Source organism: Phocoena sinus, chromosome 7 (assembly GCF_008692025.1).
Source record: "Phocoena sinus isolate mPhoSin1 chromosome 7, mPhoSin1.pri, whole genome shotgun sequence".
In the NCBI taxonomy this organism is placed as follows: Eukaryota; Metazoa; Chordata; class Mammalia; order Artiodactyla; family Phocoenidae; genus Phocoena; species Phocoena sinus.
Window position 1 is genome coordinate 74,766,257 of NC_045769.1, and position 11,954 is coordinate 74,778,210.

The window sequence follows — 11,954 nt, forward strand, 5'->3', positions numbered from 1 at the left end:
GTTGGTGGGAAGGCAAAATGGTGCAGCCACTTTGGAAAGTAGTATGGAGGTTTCTCAAGATATTAAGAATAGAACAATCATGTGATCCAGCAATCTCATTTCTGAGTACATATTCAAAAGAATTGAAATCAGGATCTCTAAGAGAGATATATATTCCATGTTTGTTGTCCCATTAGTCACAATAGTCAAGCTATGAAAACATCTTTAAAGTTCATTAATGGGTGAATGGATAAAGGAAATGTGGTATATTTGTAAAATAGAATATCATTCAGCCTTAAAAAAAAGAAAGCAGTCAAGCCATATGCAACAACATGGGTGAACCTGGAGAACAGTATGCTAAGTGAAATAAATCAGTCACAGAAAAAATATCACATGATTCCCCTTTTATGAGGTACCTAAAAATAGTTAAACTCATAGAAACAGAGAGTAGAATGGTGGTTGCCAAGGTCTGGGTGGGGGGAGGGGAAAAGGGAGAGTTGCTTTACAAAGGGTATAAAGTTTTAGATATGCCAATGAGTAAATTCTAGAGATCTGCTGTACAACATTGTGCTTATAGGTAACAAAACTGTACTGTACACTTAAAAATGTGTCAAGAGGGTAGATCTCATATTGTGTTCTTACTACAAAAAAAAAAAAGAGGATCTGTCACTACTCAATATATAATTAATCATTCCATTTACTCAAAGCTTTATAGCTCTTCCTTTGATGTTCAACATTCCTCTAAACTACAATAGGTAAATTCTCTTTTTTTTATCCCAGTCTTCCTTTGTTTAGCTCCTTGTTATACCTTATCTATAAAGGATCAAATTTTTAGAAAAAAATTTAAAACTAAAGCACACAGGTGAATCTGGGGAATTACGGAGCCAACAGCGTTTAGTCAGCCCTTAAAAGCCTATCTCAAATGTTACCTCCTTTGTGAAGTATTCCCCAAATCTTTAGGCAGGATGACTCTCTCCTTCCTGTCTGTTCTTACAGCTCTGTGGCTACTGACTTATGTTGGCATTTATTACATTTGTAACTCCACATAGAGAGGAAGTGTATCATAACCAGTCATATCCCAGAGCCTAGCAGCACATCTGGCATGTAGTGGATGCTCAATAAATATTTGATTTCTGAATGAAGGAAAACACTTTCAGAGGCGCTTGGAAACTTTGTGTTATTTTGTATACAAAGTAGCATCCTTAAATTGATTGAGTGGCAACGGAAACTGACAAGTACACTAAGATTAGGCAATGGCTGATTGCTAATTAGCAGTCTGCTCTAATAGTCCTTGCATTTGTTTGGTTACTGAGCACAAATTCCTCCCCAAAAAACTCACAAGTGATTTTTGAAGTCATCGACATAATTTTTTCAATGTATTTATCCATGGATTTCCCCAAACTCCACCTCCAACCAACGGTCTTGAGGAATCCACCAATGTGTTTCTCAGTTTAATTCCCATAGTACTTGACAGATTAAAGCATTTTATAATTCTGATTTCCTGTTCCATGCATCAGTCTAAATATTTCTGTTTAGGTTTGAGTTCTCGACACTTCCTTAGACCATTCTACCAAATGCCATTGAAAGAATTACTGGGCTTGTACATCTGCTACCATTCTCAAACCACTGGCTGATCTTTTGAACTAATTACAGCCCTCTTTCCTGCAGCTTCTGAAACCTTTTTCAACACACTGCTCAAGACGGTCACTACTAAATAAATAGATGGCGCCTAGGCAGTGTTTAATACCCACTTAAATACCCAAGATTTAACTGTCCATACCACTGGGCTACCTTCCAAGCCATGTTTTCACAACCATTGCACCTCTCTCTCTCTCTCACTTTCATTCTTTCACATGTACCTGAACCACCTAAAAACCCTCAATCTGAAAAGCTACAACAGTTATCAAGGTTTTCATTGTCCTGGGGCCTTGAAGTTTTCCCTACCCTTTCAACTCTTAGAGGTCTCAAGGCCTCGGTCTTTTGCCTGGACTTTGGGCCACTTGCATTCCTCTCTCCCTGAGTATTATATTTACCTCCCAACATGACACAGGATTCAGAAGATTTGGTTCTTCCTCTCAGGCTACCTAGGTCCTACAGATTGAACGTTAGTAAGTACAATTCCCTATGCTTCTGAATCTATAGCAAAAAAAAAAAAAAAAATTGTGAAGACTCCTAGGAACCATTAACAGAAGTACCTAGAAAGAATCACCCTCTTCATTAGCACATTATTATTATGAGTTGCAGATTTGTTGGTGGTCATGATAGGAGCTGGGTCCCCAAGGAAATAACATATTCTCAAGAGTGGGGTCTCTGATGATGGAATATACCTAAAAGATGGACTAACTCATATCTTAAGATGTGATGTGTAACATCCCCAACTGCAACTCTCCATTCTTTTACCCATATCTAAAGTCTGTGGTGACTCTATGTACAACCTGAAACTCAAGGAATAGCCATGTTTAACTGTTGATTGGCATGAATTAAGCTAAAATGAGTAATTTTAGGACTGTAATAACACTTCTTGACTCTCCCTTCCCAGTGCTCCTTTTCACTGAGAAACTGCTCTTCTCTTATCCCAGGTGATTAAGCGTATCAGATTGACTGAGTGATCTAAGGCACCAGACTCAAGCCTTTCTTCCCTTGTGATTAACATGCAGTCAATCATTCTCTGTCCATCATAACTGGCCCACAAAGCAGGCCAGCAGAGTTCCTCCCAGACGCTTCCTAAACATGGGTGCTAAGAAGGAAGTTTCTCTAATCTGATATGGAAAGTTGTACCAGCCACATAAAACTTGAATTGATGCTCATAATGTCCACCATGTGGAGAAACCCACCAAAAAATCAAACCAATATATAGAGTAAAGCAGAACCAAGAGATAAAGAAATTCCTGATAACATTACCTGAGCATCTAGATCTTATCATACCTGATCCATTCTATCATTGAACTTGTCAATTACATTGGTCAACAGAATTTTTTTTTGGCTTAGTTTGCAATGTGTTTCTGTCACAAGAAACCTGATTAATATATACACATATTTGAAATATATATTATGTATGAAATATGATCTTGAAATTTGGGAAACCCAAGTTATACCCTAAAATATGCTCATTGGAGCTGCCGCTATATTCCAACTTACTGCATTTAAATGACTCCCTGGAGTTCCTACCACCAAAGACCTAAAGATGAGCTAAGAAACAAAAGCAAGAACCACCTTAATTAATTCCTATTCTGGTAAGGTAGATCCACCTGCCTCTTGAATGAAGCCTTCCTACCTCCTTTATGTCTAAAGCCAACAACACCCCTATCACTAACATGGCATGTACTCTTCTACTTTATACTTACCCCGAAAAAAAAGATGTGTAAAAGTCTGCATATTAAATGTCCTGCTCTCAGCCTTTTGTCCCATTTGGATTCCTGAGCACTGGCAGCCTGTCATATACCCTTCAGGTCAAAGATTAAAAGAGTTTTCTCTAAGGAATCTGACCAGCCAAGAAGAAAAGTCTTTGAGATGATGTTGAAAGCTCTTTTAATTAAATATTTCACCCATGCACAGAGAGCTTTCAATCAGCTTTTCAGAGTACCATTCTTACACATAATTAGCAAACAGCTGGAGAGCAATGCCAATACAAATACAGAGGTCAAAACTAACAAGAAAAGAATAAACATAGAGGAAACAAAGACTATTTTTATGAAGAAGAAAACCTAGAAAACAACACATGAGCTATAATTGATATCCAGAGGATTTGAAGACAAATGCTGCGAGCATTGAATAAGATCAGGAATGTGTGTGTGTGTGTGTGTATACATACATACATACATATATTCAGAAACAGCAACAATAAAATTTCTTTGGAAATTTAGATGCGAGTAGAAATGAAGAAATAGAAAGACTCAGAAGGTGAGGCTGAGAAAATCTCTCCAAAAAGTCAGGCAATACGACACTGTATAGAAATAACGGAGAAAACATGAGACTTCAGGAAGAATCCAGATAATCCAAAATCTGCTTAACAGGTGTTACAGAAAAGGGAGAACAGAGAAAACGAGGAGAGGGAATCGTCAAGAAGTAATCTGAGAAATTTCTTCTAAACTCAGCATCATTTTCTAGACTAAAAGGGCTCATGAAAAGCTCAGCATGATGGAAGCAAAAAGACCCACACTGTATCAGATACCTCTTAGGTAATACATCAGATCCTCCTGGCCTCTTGTTTCAATTACTGTTATGGCAACCAGATCTGCCAGGCTCCAACAAGGTTCACTTGTGCTTCACCTCAAGCCAGTACTGCATGCCTCTTGACTTCTTTGCTGAGGCTTTTCTATTTGCACTAAAGAGTGGGATGTTCCAGAACCCTGTTTGAAGCTCACACAACCTCAACTTTTTCTTACCTGGAAAACCAGTGCTAAAACATATGAAGATATATCATCATGAAATTTTAGAACGTTAGGGATTTGAAAAAATCCTAAAAGCGTCTGGAGAGAAAAAGAAATAGATCACATGCAGAAGATCAAATATCACAACAACACTAGAAAGCTAGACGAAAATGAAGCAAAACTTTCCAAGTTCTGAGGAAAAAAATTTCCTATAACCAGAAGCAGAAAAGGCATTTGATAAAATTCAACACCTATTTATGAAAAAATTCTTAACAAACAAGGAAGTGAAGAAATATTCTTAGTCAAATAAAAAGTATTTATAAAAATATAACCTGCAAAACTACTGGTCAAATATGCAGGTAAAATAAGGGCACACAACTTCACAAAAAGCGAACATATAACAAAACAAAACAAAAAACTTTCTCACATATCTTTTCTCAAGTAGTTACCAGAGGATTTGATCCACCAAAAATGAGGTAGGAAACCAAGAAGAAAGAGAACACGGGATACAGGAAAGAGGGAATCTAAACCAACAGACAGGGAAATGTAATCTCTAGGATGATGGTAAAGGGAGATGTCAAGAAAAATGTACAAAGGACTCAGATGACAACAAGACCAAGTAAAAGCAGTTCACAAGGCTCTAGAAACTTCTTCAATAAGATAGAGCTAGAATACCTGAAGTGTTCAAACATAATAAGAGTGTAAATATACAACTAAAGGAGGTTTTGGAAATAAAAAAACAAGTTATCAACTCCAGGGAACCAAAAATGTGTGCAATAAATAAAAATAATCCTAGTATGTTATATGGTCCAGCTATAAAAAACACTCACAAGCCAAAGTAGTATAAACACAATATTTATCCAACCAAAATTATGGTATAATGATCTTGGGAAGATGGGAAAGTTTTATGTATGGAGTAAAGCTGAAGAATGTAATAAAGAGCCAATCTCTGTATTCTCCAGTAAAAATTCAATATTAAAAAAAGTCTCAAGAAACAGCAACGTAAGCAAAATGGAAGTAAATATGAAAACAATCAACAGAAAGATTTGGAAGTGATTGTCTTTGGGAGTGAGCACTGGGGTCAAGGACAGGGGATGGCTATTGTTTTGTTCTGCTCTATAAAAACATTGGAAAATTGACTCTTTAATCTCTGTGCGTGTAGAACCTTGGATAAACATGAAAATTTGGACTTCTGTTTTTAGCCATTAGGAAGAAACAAAGTTTGGACTTACTGTCAGGCCATAATCAACTAGATAGTTGAGCAAAATATATAAAACAATACTCAGATATTAAACAGGAAGCACAGGACTGTGACAGCTGAGGTATGGGAAACTAATAAAGGTGAATCCTATGAGTCCTAGGAGTTCTGCCTGGAGGTAATTTCCCAAACTCAATGCAGAAAGAGGGAGCCCCAAAGACTCTAGCAATCTCACTGGGTAGAGGAGACCATTGGAGTCTGAGGGAGCCTGAGCATGCAGGGAAGAGTAATGGAGACAGAAAGATAAAAGGCTTCGGAAATATTCACAGGGTCCCCTTTATCGTTTGGCTAAATATCAGTCTGTACATTCATAGGGTGAAATTCTACAAGTGTGCAAAAACAGCTTCTTAGGGGAGAACAACTGCCAGGGAGCTGCAAGCAGAACAACTCCAGAGTTCACACATCACTGGAAATATTTTGAGTTCACAATAGCCAGGGTAAAAAGTCCTTATTAAATAGAAAAAGCATTCAGTAGAGACCACGGAAGACTCAACCCTCAGGTGTGGTCTTAGCTAGCCATCAAGTGATGACTACTCTAGACATGCCTTAATAAAGTCTTTAAAAAATAATCCTTGAAAGAAATTTATCTACCAATAACCTAAATGATTACCAGAACAAAGCTCAATAAACATGTTTTGAAGGACTACAACAAAATTCAGCACTCAAATAACATAAAATTTACAATGTTCAGAATCCAAAAAAAAAAAATCACTACACATGTATAAAGAAGAGGAAATATAACGAATAACCGGGAGGAAAATCAGTCTATAGTAACAAATCTAGAAATTACAGAGATGTGGAATTAGTAGGCAGAAACTTTAAGACAACTATGATCATTATGCTTGAGAATTCAGAGAAAAATGAATACAAAGAGGAGGGAAATAGAAGATACTAAAAAAAAAACAAAAAGGAACTTCAATAAATGAAAACTGTAGGAGGTTCTAGTCTGTTCTGCCTTGCAGCACCCGCCTCCCTTACGCGGTCACACTAAGCTAGTGCCGGGGGCCAGGGATCTGGCCACAGCCTCCGCTGCGCCCGTCGCCTCCGGACCATGGACCCCCGCAAAGTGAGCGAGCTTCGAGCCTTCGTGAAAATGTGCAAACAGGACCCAAGTGTTCTGCACACCGAGGAAATGGGCTTCCTGAGGGAGTGGGTGGTGAGCATGGGGGGTAAAATACCACCTGCTACTCCTAAAACTAAATTGGAAAAAAATACCAAGGAAGAAAAAACAGATAGTAAGAAGGCGGAGGAAAACATAAAGACAGAGGAACCATCAAGTGAGGAAAGTGATCTAGAAATTGACAATGAAGGTGTGATTGAACCAGACACTGATGCCCCTCAAGAAATGGGAGATGAAAATGTAGAGATAACTGAGGGGATGACTGATCAGGCAAATGATAAAAAAGTGGCTGCCAGTGATGCCCTAAATGATGGTGAACTACAGAAAGCCACTGACTTGTTCACAGATGCCATCAAGTTAAATCCTCGTTTGGCCATTCTGTATGCCAAGAGAGCAAGTGTCTTCCGCAAATTACAGATGCCAAATGCTGCCATCCGAGACTGTGACAGAGCTACTGAAATAGATCCCGATTCTGCTCAGCCATACGAGTAGCAAAGGAAAGCACAGACTTTTGGGCCATTGGGAGGAAGCTGCCCATGATCTTGCCCTTGCCTGTAAGCTGGATTATGATGAAGATGCTAGTGCAATGCTGAAATAAGTTCAAACAAGGGCCCAGAAAATTGCTGAACATCGGAGAACATATGAGCGAAAACGTGGAGAGAGAGAGAGATCAAAGAAAGAACAGAAAGGGTCAAGAAGGCTCAGGAAGAACATGCGAGAGCCCAGAAGGAGGAAGAAGCCAGACGACAGTCAGGGGCTCAGTATGGCTCTTTTCCAGGTGGCTTTCCTGGCGGAATGCCTGGTAATTTTCCCGGAGGAATGCCTGGAATGGGAGGGGGCATGCCTGGAATGGCAGGAATGCCTGGGGCTCAGTGAAATTCTTAGTGATCCAGAGGTTCTTTGTTGTTTTTTGTTTGTTTGTTTTTTTGCTGTACGCGGGCCTCTCACCGCTGTGGCCTCTCCTGTTGCGGAGCACAGGCTCCGGAGGCGCAGGCCCAGTGGCCATGGCTCATAGGCCCAGCCGCTCCGCGGCATGTGGGATCTTCCCGGACCGGGGCACGAACCCGTGTCCCCTGCATCAGCAGGCAGACTCTCAACCACTGCGCCACCAGGGAAGCCCGATCCAGAGGTTCTTACAGCCATGCAGGATCCAGAAGTTATGGTGGCCTTCCAGGATGTGGCTCAGAACCCGGCAATTATGTCAAAACATCAGAGCAACCCAAAAGTTATGAATCTCATCAGTAAATTGTCGGCCAAATTTGGAGGTCAAGCATAATGCCCTTCTGACAAATAAAGCCCCTGCTGAAGGAAACGCAACTTAGATCACCTAATGGATGTCGCAGTACAAACCAGTGTACCTCTGACTTTGTCATGAAGAAAGCTGGAGTGCTATGAAGATAAACCCTACCCCTCTGCCCCAGATGCAGCTGAAACATTTTACAGTGGTTTGCCATCAGGGTATTCATTCAGATAATGTTTTCTTACTAGAAATTAAAAATTTTAAACAATTTTTAAACCTTAAAAATATTTAAAACAAATTAAAAGGGTGTGTTAATCCCTACATTTTTCTTTACTAATCATTTTGGTTTCTTCCTTTGAATTAATTAGGCAAGGCAGATACTTCAGTATGGAAGATTTACTGTTCAAGTTTGAGTGAAATAAAGATTTGTTAGTGGGAGGCAAATGTAACATTTAAATAAAGTTTGAGTTGAATATATGGTCACTGAGGCATTTTGATTTGTCTTTTTAATTGCTTTATTATTTTTTTTTTAATGATTTACTTCCATGAAACTACTCGAACCACCAGTATTGCAGTAGGATCTGGGTTAGGGACTGGAAATACTTGTCAGGGCTGCAGTAATCTTAACTACATTTTATATAAAGTGTACCCTTGTGCAGATGCATTTAAATCTTACACTGTGGTGACGGGATGATTTTTATACTGCTGCAGTAAAATTGGATTATTTAGCTCTGTTCTTGTATGATATCTAAAATAAAAGTTTCATATTTCCACATAGGGGAAATAAGGGAATACTTTCCTTTTTGTATTTCTATGTTTAAAATGTTCTTTTCAGATCAGAAAATGCCCAACTCTTTGTCTGCTTTCTACTTGTTTTCACATTTTTTCCCTCTTACTCTTGTTGGGCTAAAGATGGTCCTTTTTCACTAGCATCATCACTGCTATCATCACTCACAGCATAATTATGCAAGCATATTTAATAATGGGCTTAATTTAATATGTAATACAAATAGTGGCTATATAGGGTAATACCCATAATAGCTGTAGTTTCTTACTTGGCCAAGAGACTTCATATTTAAGTGTTAGATTTTCTCTTTGGTGAAATCTTATAACATACCAATAGATGTTGGAAGAAGGGATTCCCTTTGGTGTTTGGTCTCCTACTTAGGAAATACCTATTGCAGTTAGAGTTTATCTTGTAGTATTAATTTCTGGAGAAGTTTGAATTAATTGATACACAAAGAGGGGAACCTAAATTCCTAATCCAGCATGAACTAAAAAAATTGATGAGATTCATGGTGGTTCTTCATTGTGGAGTTGTCAGCATTGTGAAAGATGCATTGTTCCATTCAGCTCTCAAATACTGCAGCCATGTCCCCACCTCTCCTCATTCCTTCCCTCTCCTCCAAGGATAAAGAAAATGATAAATTTTCTGTTGTACATCCAATTCTTATATTAAACGAGGCTAAGTCCAGGCACTGTACCAGGAATTGCTAGGTTTCTACTTATTATCTTTCAATGTAAAGTGCTAGTTTAAAAGCAGTTTCAAGGGATGAGACCCTCTGTACTTTGCTTATTTGAAGAATCAATGGTAGGAGCAGTGAAATAAATTCCATGGAATACATTTCTGAAATCATAAGTAAGTTGATTCAAGTTTTTACCCTTTGCTGTACACAAGCAGATAGAAATGCATCTGTTAAGTGAGAAAAAGCTGTATGCTGATTGAGCATGCTTCTTAAACCCTTTAAAAATACTCAGCATATAAACTTGAGTTTGAGCTTGCTGGTGTTCTTTTTGTTAATATGTGTTCTCCTTTCTCAAAATTTTCAGTGTGTGCTGTAATTCAGAACCAGCTGCTTCTGGATTTTTCATTTGATTTACACATTACCTAAGTACATTCTAACATTGCACATATTACCGTAAGTGGATAAAAGTAAAACTGGTCTGAAAATGTATCCTATGCTTTTTATACTTTTAAGTTAATACAAATACAAAGTACATCTTCATTTTTGTAGAAACTTAACATCATTTCTAAACCAGACGTGTTCTTTTCTTGTGCCAATAATGCTACAAGAAGGAAAAGTAAAGGACGCTTTTACTGCTAAAAAAAAAAAAACACTATAACATCTAAAATAAAAACTTTGCTGGATAGAATTAATGGCAGATTAGAAACTGGAAAAAAAAATATAGTGGACTTAAAGAAAATGCAATATAAATTCTCCAAAATGAAGCATAGAGAGGAAGACAAGAAGAAGAATAACAACAGGGTCTAACATGACATACATGTGATTGGAATCCCAGGAAGAGAGAAAACAAAAAACAAGGAGGTGGGGCTTCCCTGGTGGCACAGTGGTTAAGAGTCTGCCTGCCGATGCAGGGAACACGGGTTCGTGCCCCAGTCCAGGAGGATCCCACGTGCCGTGGAGCAGCTGGGCACATGGGCCGTGGCTGCTGAGCCTGTGCGTCTGGAGCCTGTGCTCTGCAACAGGAGAGGCCACAACGGTGAGAGGCCCATGTACCGCAAAAAAAACAAAAACAAAAATAAGGGGGTGGGGGTGGGGGCAGAGACATGTGAATATGTAATGGCCCAACGTTTTTCCAAATGTGAAGAAGACTATAAACCAAGACTCAAGAAGCTTGATGATCCCCAAGCAGGACAAGTATAAGGAAAACCACAGCACATCATAATCAATTGCTTAAAAAAGAACAGTGATAAAGGGGAAACCATTACCCAGAGAAAAAAGTGATTATGTAAAGAGGAACAAAGGTAAAAATTACAGCAAGTTTTTTATCAAAACCTATGAAATTGAGAAAACAATATAACAATATATTTAAGTTCTGGGGGAAAATGTCAATCTAAACTTCTATACCCAGAGAAAATATCTTTCAAAAATGAAACACTTTCATATAAGTAAAAGCTGTGTGAAGGCATTGCCAGAAGAACAAGAAAAAAATTATATCAGCTGACAACTTAAATAAGGAGGACCAAAAATGGTAAATGGATAAATAGAAAAAATATTATTTTCTCACTAAAAAAATTTTAAAGATAGCTAACTGTTTAAAGTAATAATGAAAACAATGCATTTGAAGGCTTACAATGAAAAATGTTTAACAATTATGCCACAAAAGAGAGAAGAAAGGAGATAAGTCATACAGTTCTAAAGTTCTTATGTTATATGTGAAGTTTTGTGATTTAGTTTGAAGACAGGCTGCGTTAAGTTTAAAATGCGTATTGTAAAGCTTACAGCAAATACTTTAAGAGACAAAACACATGGGTATAGCTAATTAATCAGTAGTGGGAAATAAGATGAAAGACAAATAATAAGGAATTAATTGAAAAGAAGGTAGAAAATGAGAAATAAAGAACAGAGAGGACAAAAAATCAAATTGCAATATATTAGATTTAACCTCAAATGTATCAATAAATACACTAAATGTAAATAGTTTAAACTCTACGATTAAATGTCAGAGATTGTTGGGCTGGATTAAATAAAGCAATATTCAACTATAGGCAGTTCTCAACAAATTATCTTAAATATAAAGACATCAGTGGGTTAAAAAAAAAAGCATGGAAAAGGTATATATTGCAAATAGCAACCAAAACAAAGCTGGAATGGCTAAATTAAAACCAGACAATGTAGACTTCAAGACAAGGATCATTGCAAAGGGTAAAGAGGTTACTTTCATAATGATAAAGGGATCAATATTTCAAGGATATAGAATAATCTTAAATGTGCATACACATAATAACAAAGCTTCAGAATATATGAAGCAAAAACTGAAAGAAATGAAAGGAGAAATTAAAAAACTCACAATTACAATTAGAAACTAAAAATTCCTCTCTCAGTAACTGATAGAATATGCAGATATAAAATACTTCAAAAACACCATCAAGCAAATTAACCAATTGACATGAATAAAACACTTTACCAAAAACTACAGAATACACATTATTCTTATGTGCACATAGTTGATTCACCATTGTAG

General features: G+C 37.6%; 1 pseudogene; it reads left to right on the forward strand.

Annotated features, from left to right (window-relative positions):
- The first annotated feature begins 6,658 nt into the window (after positions 1-6,658).
- Positions 6,659-8,035, forward strand: LOC116756834 (annotated as a pseudogene).
- Positions 8,036-11,954: the final 3,919 nt, after the last annotated feature.